Source organism: Hyperolius riggenbachi, chromosome 2, assembly GCF_040937935.1.
Source record: "Hyperolius riggenbachi isolate aHypRig1 chromosome 2, aHypRig1.pri, whole genome shotgun sequence".
In the NCBI taxonomy this organism is placed as follows: Eukaryota; Metazoa; Chordata; class Amphibia; order Anura; family Hyperoliidae; genus Hyperolius; species Hyperolius riggenbachi.
The window spans coordinates 450,771,490-450,784,967 of record NC_090647.1 but is presented as its reverse complement, the minus strand read 5'-3'; the positions used below and the strand labels follow the sequence as shown (position 1 = coordinate 450,784,967).

General features: G+C 43.8%; 1 protein-coding gene across 2 annotated transcripts in view; it reads left to right on the top strand.

The window, feature by feature from the left end:
• Window positions 1–12,668: 12,668 nt before the first annotated feature.
• ZFX (zinc finger protein X-linked) overlaps window positions 12,669–13,478 on the top strand; it is a 40,595-nt gene continuing 39,785 nt past the window's right edge. The window contains exon 1 of one of the 2 annotated variants that reach the window (XM_068270052.1): window positions 12,669–12,739. The gene's annotated coding sequence lies outside the window, so the exon portion shown is untranslated. Of the gene's footprint in view, window positions 12,740–12,864; window positions 13,062–13,478 lie in introns of those variants that run through there. The other variant, XM_068270051.1, reaches the window with a different exon arrangement.

Sequence of the window (13,478 nt, the reverse complement as noted above, 5' to 3'; positions counted from 1 at the left end):
TGCTTCATTGCTCTATTCAATTCATGTAATCCCAGCTCGGCTTTGCACAATCACCGCTTGGCAAAGCTATAAATAATATTTTCATGTTTACACATATATACAAGTATTTTTCTGATGACCCTTTGGAAAGCCATAAAATGTCAAAACTTGCATTTGGATGATTTGGGAAATATGGGGGACACAGGTGTGTTTTTCCTTCTTCGGTAGGCTTAAGGCTCATTCAATTTATTTATTAATGACCTAGTAGATGCAGTAGTGAGCAATGTTGCTATTTTTGCAGATGATACAAAATTGTGCAGAATCATCAACTCTCAGGAAGATAGTGTCATATTGCAACAGGATCTGGATAGGATGGCTATATGGGCACATACATGGCAGATGAAATTCAATGTTGACAAATGTAAAGTCATTCATTTTGGACGTACTAATGGTCTAGCACCATACAAAATAAATGGGATACAGTTGGGGACATCAAACTTGGAGAAGGACTTAGGAGTACTCATTGACAACAAGTTAAATAATCGTACTCAATGCCAAGCCGCTGCAGCTAAAGCTAACAAAATTTTGGGATGCATTAAAAGGGAAATAAAAACTCGAGATGCTAGCATAATATTGCCCCTGTTTAACTCTAGTAAGGCCACATCTGGAATATGGATTTCAGTTCTGGGCACCACATTACAAAAAAGATATTGCAGTTTTAGAGCAGGTGCAGAGACGAGCAACAAAATTGATACGTGGGATGGAAGGTCTCACTTATCAAGAAAGGTTAGATAAACTGGGTTTATTTAGTCTAGAGAAAAGACGCCTTAGAGGGGATCTAATTAACATGTATAAATACATCAGAGGGCAATAGAATAGCTTGGCGGATGAGCTTTTTGTCCCTAGGCCTTCTCAAAGGACTAGAGGACATGATCTGCGCATGGAGGAAAAACGTTTTAGCCATTTATTTAGGAAACTGTTCTTTACAGTTAGAGTGATTAAGATGTGGAATGCATTGCCACAGGAAGTCGTTATGGCAAACTCTATACCTGCATTTAAAGGGGGCTTAGATGCTTTCCTTGTGTTGAAAGACATCCATGGCTACAATTACTAGGTAATGCCTAATGATGTTGATCGAGGGATTTTATCTGATTGCCATCTGGAGTCGGAAAGGAATTTTTCCCTTTAGGGGCTAATTGGACCATGCCTTGTAAGGGTTTTTTCGCCTTCCTCTGGATCAACAGGGATATGTGAGGGAGCAGGCTGGTGTTGTACTTATACTCGTTGAACTCGATGGACGTATGTCTTTTTTTTCAACCAAAATAACTATGTAACATGTACCAACAATCTGTCCAACTATCTTCCAAACTTGTCTGTTGGAAGATAGTTGGCCATGTGTACGACTGGCAAACAACTAGATGACCAACTGAAAACAGGTTGTTTGCCAGATCCAACCAGTGGATCAATTTGCCCAACTATCATGTAGGTTGGAACATGTGTACAAGTCTTTTGAACAACTTTGTTGTATTTGAATGCAGACGCGCCGTTTGTCATTTAGCTTGTGCGCATAGTATTTAAGCGAGTTGGTTGTTTGGTTAGCGTGTGTGTACATACTGGTCAGGTAAACAACTTGTGTGGTTGGTTGTGCATTATGTTGGATGTGTGTATGAGCCTTTTTGCTGGGCATACACTGTGAGTTTATGTGCCGTTATTGAGCCAGCGGCTCGATGCCAACGCGTGCGCGCGGATCGATTCCCGCTCGTCCTTGCGGGCGCTTCTTATCAGCACTTGTTTTTTTTTTTTTTTTTTTGTCCGCCTGCGGGGATCGAGCGCGTTATTGATCCGCCGCGGTGATCGGACAGGTTGGATCTTATCAATCGAGCCATCAGTAACTCGATTGATAAGAATAAACTAACTGTGTATGCCCAGCATTAGGTGTTGCATTTTTTTGCATAGTTAAGGTGACCCTGTAGATCACTGCTTTCCCATCTGCTAGTATGGCTGAATAGTACTCAACCTGATTATATCAGCAGCTGCCACAAACTGGCTTTACTGAACCCTGGTGATCGGACTGTGACTTTACTACTTACTCTCAGTATGGGGCTGAGGGGTGTGGCAAGGAGGGGACTGAGTCGTGACAGGAGAATGAGTGGGCATGCATCTGCTTCTGAACTAGGAGTGCCAGCCACTCATACAGGGTCAGCAAAGTTTGTGAGATTAGCTTTTATTGCAGAGGTAGTAAGGGTGCATTATACTATTATTATTTTGTATTTATATAGCACTGACATCTTAAGCAGCGCTGTACAGAATATATATAGTCTTGTCACTAACTGTCCCTCAAAGGAGCTCACAATCTAGTCCCTAACATAGTCATATGTCTTTATTGTGTACTGCATGTATATTTTAGTCTAGGGCCAATTTTTAGGGGGAAGCCAATTAACTTATCTGTATGTTTTTGGGATGTGGGAGGAAACCGGAGTTCCCAGAGGAAACCCACGCAGACACGGGGAGAACATACAAACTCCTTGCAGATGTTGACCAGGCTGGTATTTGAACCGGGGACCCAGCGTTGCAAGGCGAGAGCGCTAACCACTAAGCCACTGTGCTGCCTACCATGAGACTGAGAGGTGGTGACTGTATACAATAACAAATAATATTTGTAAAGAGATTTTCTCCCATAGGACTCAAAGCGCATGGATATATGTCTCAGATCAAGATAAGGTTGCAGGCTGGATTGTTACAGGGGAAATAGTCAGGTGTTCATAAATGTCAGATTAAAGAGGTGGATTTTCAGTTTGGACTTAAATGCATCCAGGGATGGAGCTATCCTGATTGGGTGTGGCAGGGATTTCCAAAGTGTAGGGGCAGCATGATAGGGCTCTGTCTACAAAGGTTTCGAGGTGGACTCTGGGGGTGATATGTTGCAGGGTCACTTTAAAGCTAACAGAGGAAGGTTTGTAATGGTGGATGCAACGTTACTTACCTACAGGGTGCTGCTCCTCTGGGCCCTGGCCCATATGACACATGGTATCTTCTGAAGTCAGACGCAGCTTTGGCTGGCATTTGTAATTACCCGGCAGGGTCAAGCGGACGCCGCACCCCGTGGGTACTGTAAGTAATGGTGCACTCCCCAACCCCAATGGCACACATCATTACAAACCACCTTTATGGAGAGGTTAATTTTTTTATAAAGAAGAAAAATTGCTCAATTTTCTTTAAATGAACCTATGCTACAACTTGCAAAGCCCCCACCCCATCCCAGTGTGTACCTAGCACCATCAGGAATCCTCTGTTACATACTCATCCTGTGCTGCTCTACACTTTATTTAGCACACTTCAGATCGTAAATATTGAAATCTGTTTTTTCAGATTAGCCACGCCCACCATTCACATAAAAATGCTTGGGCCTAGCAAACAGTGACTGCAGCATGCATTATATTGGGGAAAAGTTATGTGGGAGATTTGTGGATATGCTGTATGCAGCTGTGATGCTGGTGTGGGCAGGGTGCTGACTGTGAACTGAGGAGGCCCAACTTTCCATTTGACCAGGCCTAATGAAATTGCTTCTTATGAATAAATAATTGTTTTTATTAGTACTTGCTCTTCAATACCTGCTGACACAGTGTCTGACCATAACTACACTAGTAAGGCACACAAACCACCTCCCTGGCAGTAACCCTGAGTTGTGTACACCTGAAGAAGGGCTACGCCCTAAATATGTCATGTGCCTCTGTATGCTGCTAATACAGATTTTGCGGATTTAAAACCTAGTATTGTGGCATTTCTACTGTGATGCGAACTTTGTGTGATCGTGAGGAAATCGTATTTAAAGAGGAACTGACACGGAAATCTTAAAATTTAAAACGCATACAAATAAGAAGTACATTTCTTCCTGAGTGAAATGAGCCATATATTACTTTTCTCCTATGTTGCTGTCACTTACAGTAGGTAGTAGAAATCTGACATTACTGCAGATTTTGGACTAGCCCATCTTCTCATGGGGGGTTCTCAGGGATATTTTTAAAGGCAGTTGCTCTGTCCAACTGCTAAAATAGTGTACACCGAGCAGGAAGGCCATGCTGAGAATCCCCTATAGAGAAGATGGACTAGCCCAAAACCTGTCGTTAATGTCAGATTTCTACTACCTACTGTAAGTGACAGGAACATAGTAATCACCTAAATTAATGTTCAGCGCCTAAATTAATGTTCAGCGCTGCGTAATATGTTGGCGCTTTATAAATACAATAAATAAAATTTATGGCTCATTTTACTCAGGAAGAAATGTACTACTTATTTGTATGTGTGTTTTAAATTTTAAAATTTTCGCGACAGTTCATCTTCAAGGAAAGACGTAAAGAATTTAATACTTGTGATTAATTCCTTGTAATGCCCCAGAAGTTGTGTACAGGATGAACACATTTGCCTGTTGTGACAGTACAGACAAGAGGGGCTTTGTTTTAGTAATTATATTCTACCTCCACTGTCCAGCAAGGGGAGCATGTTTGAAATCCAAGCAAATATCACACTTTAAAGTGTACCTGAGGCAAACCTAATGCAAAAAAAATGATACTTAAAGGAAACATCCAAGGCACACTTACCTGTGGCTCCCAGACTTCTCTGCTGCAGACCTCGCCAGGTCGGGGTCTTCTGCGCTCCACTGCTCTGGTCACTTAGTCCAGCCAATGTCATCAGGACGGTACTGTGACCCGCGTGGTGGAGCGCAGAAGGCGCCGACCCAGAACCCAACCTGGTGAGGTCTGGTTCTGCAGCGGAGAAGACCAGGAGCAGTGGCGAGGGCGCAGGACAGTTGCCACGGCCTGGAGGAACCCCCAGGTAAGTGGATTTTTTTTCCTTCTTGGACACTTTAAGAAGGAAGCCGCTTAATCCTCCAGAGGTTTACGGAGACCACCGTGACCACTGTGCACACACCCAGAACATATACGAAGAGCTTATCAGATATGTTATGGCTGTGCTCCCAGCTGTACATGAGTGCAGTAAGCCAGTGCCACTCATCCATGAGCAGCTCTATGCTACTGCACAGGCATGCTTGTGCACAGTGGGGAGTGCGTGCACTAATCTCAAGACAGGGTCCTGGGAAACAGCTGGAGAGCCAAGTTTGCAGATCACTGGTCTGGAGCAAAGCCTCTGGAGGATCCAGGCGCTTCTCTATATATAGGCAAGTATCTTTTTTTTTTTTTTTTTGCATTCGGTTTGCTTTAACATATTTTAATGTCATTGGTTGGAGGCAGTTTATGGCAAACCCTCAAATGGTTGGTTCAAGTACACTAGGTTGTTTTGAGTACCTAGAGATTGTATCTTTATAACATTTGAGAAGTATTCTGTAGAAACACTGAATATTACAAGTGTAACATGATTATTTTTTCTATGTGGTACTGTACTTGGAAATGATTATCACTTTGCACTTGTTGCCGTTTATTGCAACAGTAAAGTTCCCAGACTTGGCGACTCAAAATGTATTTTAACCTCCAGTAGTTTCCCAGATTTTGTAATTTCAAACCACCATCAAAATGTCAGTATAATGAAAGCAACTTCTAATAGGCTTTTGGATTTCAGCATGCCCATGGCCTCCATTCATAAAAATGAGTGTGGTAATTCAGAGACGGGCGGGAAATTACCGCTAGCGGTAAATGAGGGTTTTTGCAGTGATTTCATAGAAAAAATTCAGAGTGCGATAGCAGTCGGTAAGTGTGCGGTAAGCTGTCGGTAAAATTTGCTGAGTGCTGTAGTTAGCCGCTGACTTCCCAATGACCAGGTGCATGCTGGGTAGAAGTGGGCAGTTTTTAGACACGTGACTTATTTTTTTTTATAAATAATATTTTTTATAAATTATAATAAATATATATATATATATATATATATATATATATTTTTTTTTTTTCTTATAAATTATATAACTCTGTATGATTTCTAACCCTTCCTCCTCTGTATGCTTAAAAATTCCATAACATTAAGCTGCAAGGGCTCCATTTGTGACCTAAAATGCTACTGTGTAGAGCAAACTCGCTAGGTCTTTGTTGGCGATAACAAGCAGTTATTTATCGCTTCCTTATGGCCCATACTCACGGGCTACAATTGCTGCTGGTCGCTAGTACACGGGAGCGTGTGCACGACAGACCGGCGACAGCTCGGAAGAGGGATTGGTGGTGCGACAGAAGCTGTCTCCGACGTCCCCCCCCCCCCCCCCCCCCCAGCTGGAAGCTCTGTGTGATTCCTATAGGTTGCTGTCGCTAGTCCGCATACACACGCGGACTAGCGACAGTTGCGGCGGCAACTGTCGCCAGGCGATTGACCGTGCCAATTGCCTGGCGAAAGCAGTGGCGGTTCGGGGTGCGCGCCATACTCACGGGCGACCTGTCGCCGCAACACGCGTGTGCCATGTGGTTGCGGCGACAATTGTAGCCTGTGAGTATGGGCCAAAACTCCCACCCTTTTTTTTTTTTTCCATGAATACACTTCATTCACTTTACCGACACAAACAACGTTTACATTACCGCACTAATACTGCATGCGGTAAATGTTATGAATCCACTAACAAAAACATACCATGTGGTAATTTACCGCTTGGGCGATAACGCATGCGGTAATGCTTTATGAATTGAAGCCCATGTGGTAAACAATACTCCTGTGATTCTTTACATCAACAAATGGAATGGTAAAACAAGTATCCCATTTTCATTTGTGAAACTCATTAATTTCATGTATTTAAAAAATATATCTATATTAGTACCAAGTCTGGAGAAATTACAATGCATTTGCTTAAAGTTGGGCATACATGGCTCGTTTTTTATTATCAATCGAGCTGCTGATGGCTCGATTGATAATATCCAACGTGTCCTATCACCGCGCTGGATCGATACTGTGCTCGATCTCCGTGGGCGGATAATGCAAAAAAACCGAAGCGCTGATAAGGAAGCACCCGCAGGGACGAGTGGGGACGCGTCAGCATTGAGCCAGTGGCTCGACACCGGCGCATTATCGAGCCGTGTATGCCTGGCATTAGGCCTTTTTCACACTAGTGCATTGCTGTCAGTTATAATAGGCTCACAAAAACCCATTAGTAATTGCTGCCCTTGCTAATCTGTGTGCTGACTCACACCTGAAGACAGAGGGATGTGGAGGCTGCCATCTTTGCATTCTTTAAAAGGAAATAAATTGTCAGGCTGTTACCCTGATCCTCTGCCTCTAATACTTTTAGCAATACAGTATATTCTGAATATGTATATGCAGCTCACGTGCTTTGAGTCTGGATAAGCCACATGCTTCTTTTAGGTGTGTGTGTGCGTGCGTGTGATGTAATCACTACTAATGCCAGAAAGATCAGGATGCCAGGCAATGAAAAATAAATAAATATAGCAACTTCCATATGCTTTTCACTTCAAGTTCCCATTAATGGTTTTTGTGTGCGTGCATCATAAACACTGACTGCTGTCAACATTGCGTGTTTACACTATCTTTTCTTATGCCGCTGTGTGGACAACTCCGGTAAATGCACCTATAGGCTATGCATGTGGAGAATGTGCGTACTTCTGTGACAGAATGGTGTAAACACAGCTGAGAATCCCAACTCCACCCAATCCATTCCTTTAAAAATAACGATAAATGAAAATAAGTTATAAGCTGTCACAATGGTTTTCAGTGCTATCACTCTAAACAGCGCACGACTAATACATTTAGAATGCTTACCAAAGGTCAGTGAGGTGCTAAAAATGTATTCAGGTGGGAATTGCCTCAATCGATTTCCAAGCAGCATGGAATTTAAAAGTAACTGTACTGAAAATAACATTCATAAATGTCCCTTTTTTTTTTTACAATACAGTAGTACTGTAGAAATTATTTAGACGTACAAAGGGGGGGGGATTGTACCTGGAATTGGTTTTGGCTCATACAGGTTCTGGAAGGGGGGTTGGAAGGTTAGAGTAAAGGGGGGAAATGCCCAGAAGCCTGGAGCCGAGGCTTCCATACTACAGGGTCACCAGTCACACTTGGCAATTATCTGTTATCCCTAAGGAGACATTGAAGGGGGGGGGGGGAGAGAGGTGAAGGTTCATTAGTGATGACCCAGTTCTTCATGACAGAAACCAGTGGTGATGGCTGACGCTGCTGAGGATCCTGATTACTGACAGTGCTAGCCAAGGTGTTCCCAGTTGTAAATGTGCAGTAGTGTTAATTTGTGTGGTGGGTCCAGTCTCCTGGGCAGCATTCGGCTGGTATAGTCAAGATCAGAGGTGCCCACACTTTTTTGGCCTGTGAGCTACTTTAAAAAATAGCAAGTCAAAATTATCTACCTATGTACAATTTTAGGAGCACACTTCTATATACAGAATGGAAAATGTAGTGGGGTCGGGATCTACCATAAAGTCCTTCGCGATCTACCGCGCAGTGTCTTCTGACCTCAGTGGAGCCCCGACCTCCTAGGTAGCAGCAGTGGACCCCACATGGCCTGTATTTACACAGACAACAGACCCAGACAGCGACAAAATGGTAAAAAAAAACTCCTGGTCCTAAACTCCTCACTACCTGCACCAACGTCTCAGGCTACACCGGACCACACTGCACTTTTCTGTGGCCATGGCCGCCATCTTCCTGAATGGCAGTTTAATTTAGTCAGTGTTTAATTTAGTCAGTGTTTGCCTATTGAGAAATCTTTCTTCACCCCGATTTACATTTTGGAATTCATCACAGGTGGTGACATATTTATTGTTGTCAGGTGCAGCTCTGCGGAATGTGCGTATACTCAGTGTTTCGCAAACCAGCATAAAAAATAAATGTTATCTCCCAGAATGCTCTGGGAGAATTCTGCATAGCTAAACAGCCTAGATGGGGAGAACGGCTACGTACCAATCTACAGCAATATATAAATAAAGGATGTGTTTCTGATGCTGAAACCAGGAGAATTAATGTACAGGTGGGTATCCTGCATAATTTACTATTCTCTTTAACCACTTCAGCCCTCAGGGTTGTTGTCACCTTATGGACACAAGCAATTTTCACATTTCAGTGCTACTCCCATTAATTTGCCAATAACTTTATCTCTACTCGTCACATCTAAATTATGAATATCTTGGAGGGGGGGGGGAGGGGTTCCACAAATTAATCTTTTTGTGGGTGATCATTTTTTTTTTGTAATTATGGTATTCTTTATGCATTTAAAAGGAAACAAAAATGAAAAATACACAATTTCTTTATTTCCACTATAATTTTAAAATAAACAATGTTACCGTAGATAAAACCCACACTTTTTATTTGTCCTGTTTATTCCAACATTTAAATGATGTATATGGGGATCATCTATTATTCGCAAATAAAGGTGTATTTTTTCTATGCTGTTTTTTGTTTTCACATTGAGCCCTAGCAATAATTGCAAGCCGCTATTTGCAAAGACAACAGTAATATACTAAATTGCGGTAAAATTTTAATGCAAGTCAATGGGGGCGTTTTTTAAAAAGCTCTCAGAAACGCTCTGATGGGAAAAAGTGCTCAGAAAAGTGCTTATAGTGTGTGTGAGCCTATAAATTGTTACCTTAGGGACAAGGTGTCTGGTGTGTTCTTTGGACTTCATGGTGTTGTTGCTCCCAATATTCTCTTAGACAACCTCTGAGGCCTTCACAGAGCAGCAGTATTTGTACTAACATTAGATTACACACAGGTGCACTCTATTTAGTCAATAGCACTCATCAGGCAATGTCTATGGGCAACTGACTGCACTCAGACCAAAGGGGGCTGAATAATTACGCACACCCCACTTTGCAGTTATTGATTTGTAAAAAAATGTTTGGAATCATGTATTATTTTCGTTCCGCTTTGTATTGGTCTTTCACGTGGAATTCCAATAAAATTGATTCATGTTTGTGACAGTAATATGACAAAATGTGGAAAACTTCAAGGGGGCTGAATACTTTTGCAAGCCAATGTATGTATGCCATGAGGGTATATTACTGTTGTCTTTGTTTTCATTTTACAAGCTTTTTATTTTGGTACAGAATATATACAAATAAAATTTTGATTGCTCTTGATTCAGTTTGTCACTAAAAAAAGTTCACAACACATAGGCCTCAACCCTAAAATCTATTCTACAACTGATCAGATTAAAATAATCCCACATCTTTCAGTTGATAGCTAGTTGGGCATCTAGCAGGCCATCAACTCCATTGTGTGCATGTGGCTTAGCACAGGCCATTTTTTCCACAAAGTATTTTAACGCCATACTTGTATAGCCCCAGCAGAAATAGGTCACAAATATCACCATTATGGAAAGCTAACAGCCAGGGCTATTCAAAAGTGGGTGTTTTGTAAGCTACCAACACATGTAGTTTTGCTGAAAATTTCCCAAGATTGATCATAACTGTAAAAAGTACATTTTATTTCCATGATGGAGTTTTTCCCCATCTAAAATAATGGGTGCCGGGACCGCCCATTATAGAAACTGTGACTATAAATAGTGGGTGTTGTGGCGCCCACTATTTTCATATTTATAGCCGCTGTGTTTATAGCAGCAGTTTCTATATTGGGGAGTCCCGTCGGGCCACTATTTTATTAGGCGAGTTCGGCACACAAATGTAATATTGTAGCCAATATTCGCAGCGTTTTACATGGTCTCCTATGGCAGCACCCAAATTTATCAGCAAGCACTGCACCCAACTTTACATGACCCCTCACAGCAGCTCCTGTCACCTCAGTACACAGATATGAGGTAACACAGAACTGTGAGCGAGGCGCAGTTAGGGAGAGGCCACATTTGCATTGGCAGAAAACACCAGTGTTTTCCCACAGACAATTCTTTGAATCCTTTGCACATTGCTGCGCATGCATCATCCACCATAGACTATTGGCACCTGCTAGTAGTCTTTAGGAATATTATGCGTGTTGTGATTTCATGTGGCGGGGAATCCGTTTTTCTTATGCGTTACAAATTGCATGCATTGTAATTGAAAAGCATTATGTGTGATTTTGCATTGCACAAAATTGCATGCGCTTTTCAACAAAGCCTTACTATGTAGCCGCATCGCACCGCTTCTAGTGGAAACGGGCCCTTACCGTCTGCCTCCACTGCAGCCGACCGCTCTCTGCTTCCTGGTTCTTCTGCATGTTGCTTGAATACATGTGACATGCAAGAGAACAGGTAGCTGCTGTGAGAGGTAAAAGGCTGCACTTTAAATACCACAACTGCACCGCTACTCTTCTGAATGCCTACATTGGGGGCACTTGACCATTTACGTACTCTTATTCTTTTAAGTTAGCCAATAAATGGTATCATCACGATTCAAAACATCTTGTTTAGACCATAAGGAAAACTATGTAAGGTGGGGAAACCACTGGGGGGAGGTGTGTGTGTGTGTGTTGTGTGTGTGTGTAGCCACTAGACCACCAGGGAAAGCTACATGCGGATGAGGGGACCACTAAACATCAGGGAAAACTGTAAGGGGAAGGATGGCCAAGTAGAACCCAAAGGACTAGTGTGAGGAGGAGGCACTAAACCGTTAGGGAAAGCTGTATAGGAGGCCAGAGTTTGTAGGGTAAGTACTGCTACATTTCATGTGTGGGGTAATGTTTGCTGCATGTCATATATGAGATGACTAATGCATTGAATGTCTTGAGTAAAGTTTGCCACATCTCATTTGTGGGGTTATGTCTGTTTTCTGCATGTTAAATGTGGGCTAATGTTTGCTGTGTTTTATTTGTGAGGAAATGTTTGCTGCATTTCCAGGGGTGTAGCAATAGGGGGTGCAGAGGTTGCAACTGCATCGGGGCTCTTGGGCCAGAGGGCTCCCTCAACTGCAGTATGAAGCTCTTTATTGGTTCTGTGCTCATAATAATCACTTCTCTAGAATAGTGGTAATCATTAACAAGCTGTTCCTCATCCGCTTCTTGCACCTCTGGCACTGTAGTTGCAATTGGCAGGTTTTGGTGCGCTGTATCAATTGTTATGTGTAGAGTGCTTTGGGGGTTCACAGCTCCTTAGCAATGCCACTGTGCATTTTATATGGGGAGGGGGCATTGAAAGGTCACCCCAATGATTTCTACTTACACCCCCATATGCTATCCATAAGTCTGCCCCCTGCGTCACTCCAGCCCCTTGGGCAGTATTGTTCCAACAGCCAATTCTGAACTTCAAATCAATCACCCAAGCTTACAGCTCTTAACCTTTGCCCCCTTTGCTGTTATGATCCATTACTTTTAATGTTGATGTTTCATCGCATAGCTCCTTATGGTTTGCAAATGCTAGATTTGTCTGTCATTTGTGCTATTGCCATATGAACCACAAAGAATTCCGGGCACATCATCCAGCGTACTTGGTGAATAAAGGTGATTCTGAGTTAATGTATAGTTACTTAAATAAAACTGAGCGGATCATTTTAAACATTGTTGTTGTTTTTTGTCTATAAACAAGATTCTTATATTCAGACACTGCTTTGTACTAAAATAAAAGTTTGCCTTCTTAAAACTGAAGGTATATTTGGGTGGTTCTTTTTAAAAGGACAGTTTTGCTTGAACTAGGCTGATATATGTATTTCATACACAAAAAAAAGCTAATTTCTTAGATTTCTTGAACATTTGAACAGCTGTAGCAATATTGGGCAGGTTATATGTCCTGTATGAAAAGACAGCCATAGAACTTAATCTCCGTGCATATATTTCTATGTTACTATAACGCTGATATAACAAGCTGAAGCTCTGTATAGAGGGTGCTGCATACGAGCAGGGCGGATGAGGAGACGGGCTTGTGCGGCCCCCGCCTGAGGTAAGCTGAGCGCCGCGCAGGGCCCCGGCCTGGCCTTGTGCTCGGTAAGCAGCCAGTCTGCTTCGCATGCGGCCTCCCCCTTCCGCATTTTCCTGAGGCTCTGCGGCAGTGACGTTTCCTGCTGACGGCGGCCCCAGCCAGGAGAGCTGCCCGCTCTTTTTTCCTCTCCCTCCTTCCCCCCTCTCTCTCTCAGCCATCGGCCCCTCCCTTTCTGCCTCTCTACCTTCCCCCCTCCCTTCCAATCAGCCATCGCGCACAGGCCTAACGGACGCGGAGCCCCGGTTCCCCCGGAGCAGGCGGGACAGCAGCACGCCGTTGTGAGGTAAGGCCGCGGCGGGCGGCTGGACGGGGGGCCTGGGCGGGAATAGGGCGCTCGCTGCGGCGGGACAGGTAGGCCGGGGACGGGGCGCTGCAGCCGTGCGTCGTGCAGGGCGACGAAGAAAACGGCGGGTTGGCGGCGGGGAACGCTGGACGTGTCCCCCGGTGCACAGCGCACCCTCCCCGCCCTCCGTCACACCGACCGGCCGACGGAAAGGCAGGCCGCGGCCTGGTGTGGGCCTCCATCCGGCCGGTCGCCCTTCCAGGCCTCAAAGGAGGCCGCAGCTAGGCCGTGACGGGGGTGGAAGAAGGAGGGCGGCGGCATGTTTGCGGCGCCCCTCATCTCCGCACTGCAACCCTGGACAATGTACGGAGCTGCTGGAGCCCCCCACATGCGGCCAGCCAGGCCCCCATCACATAT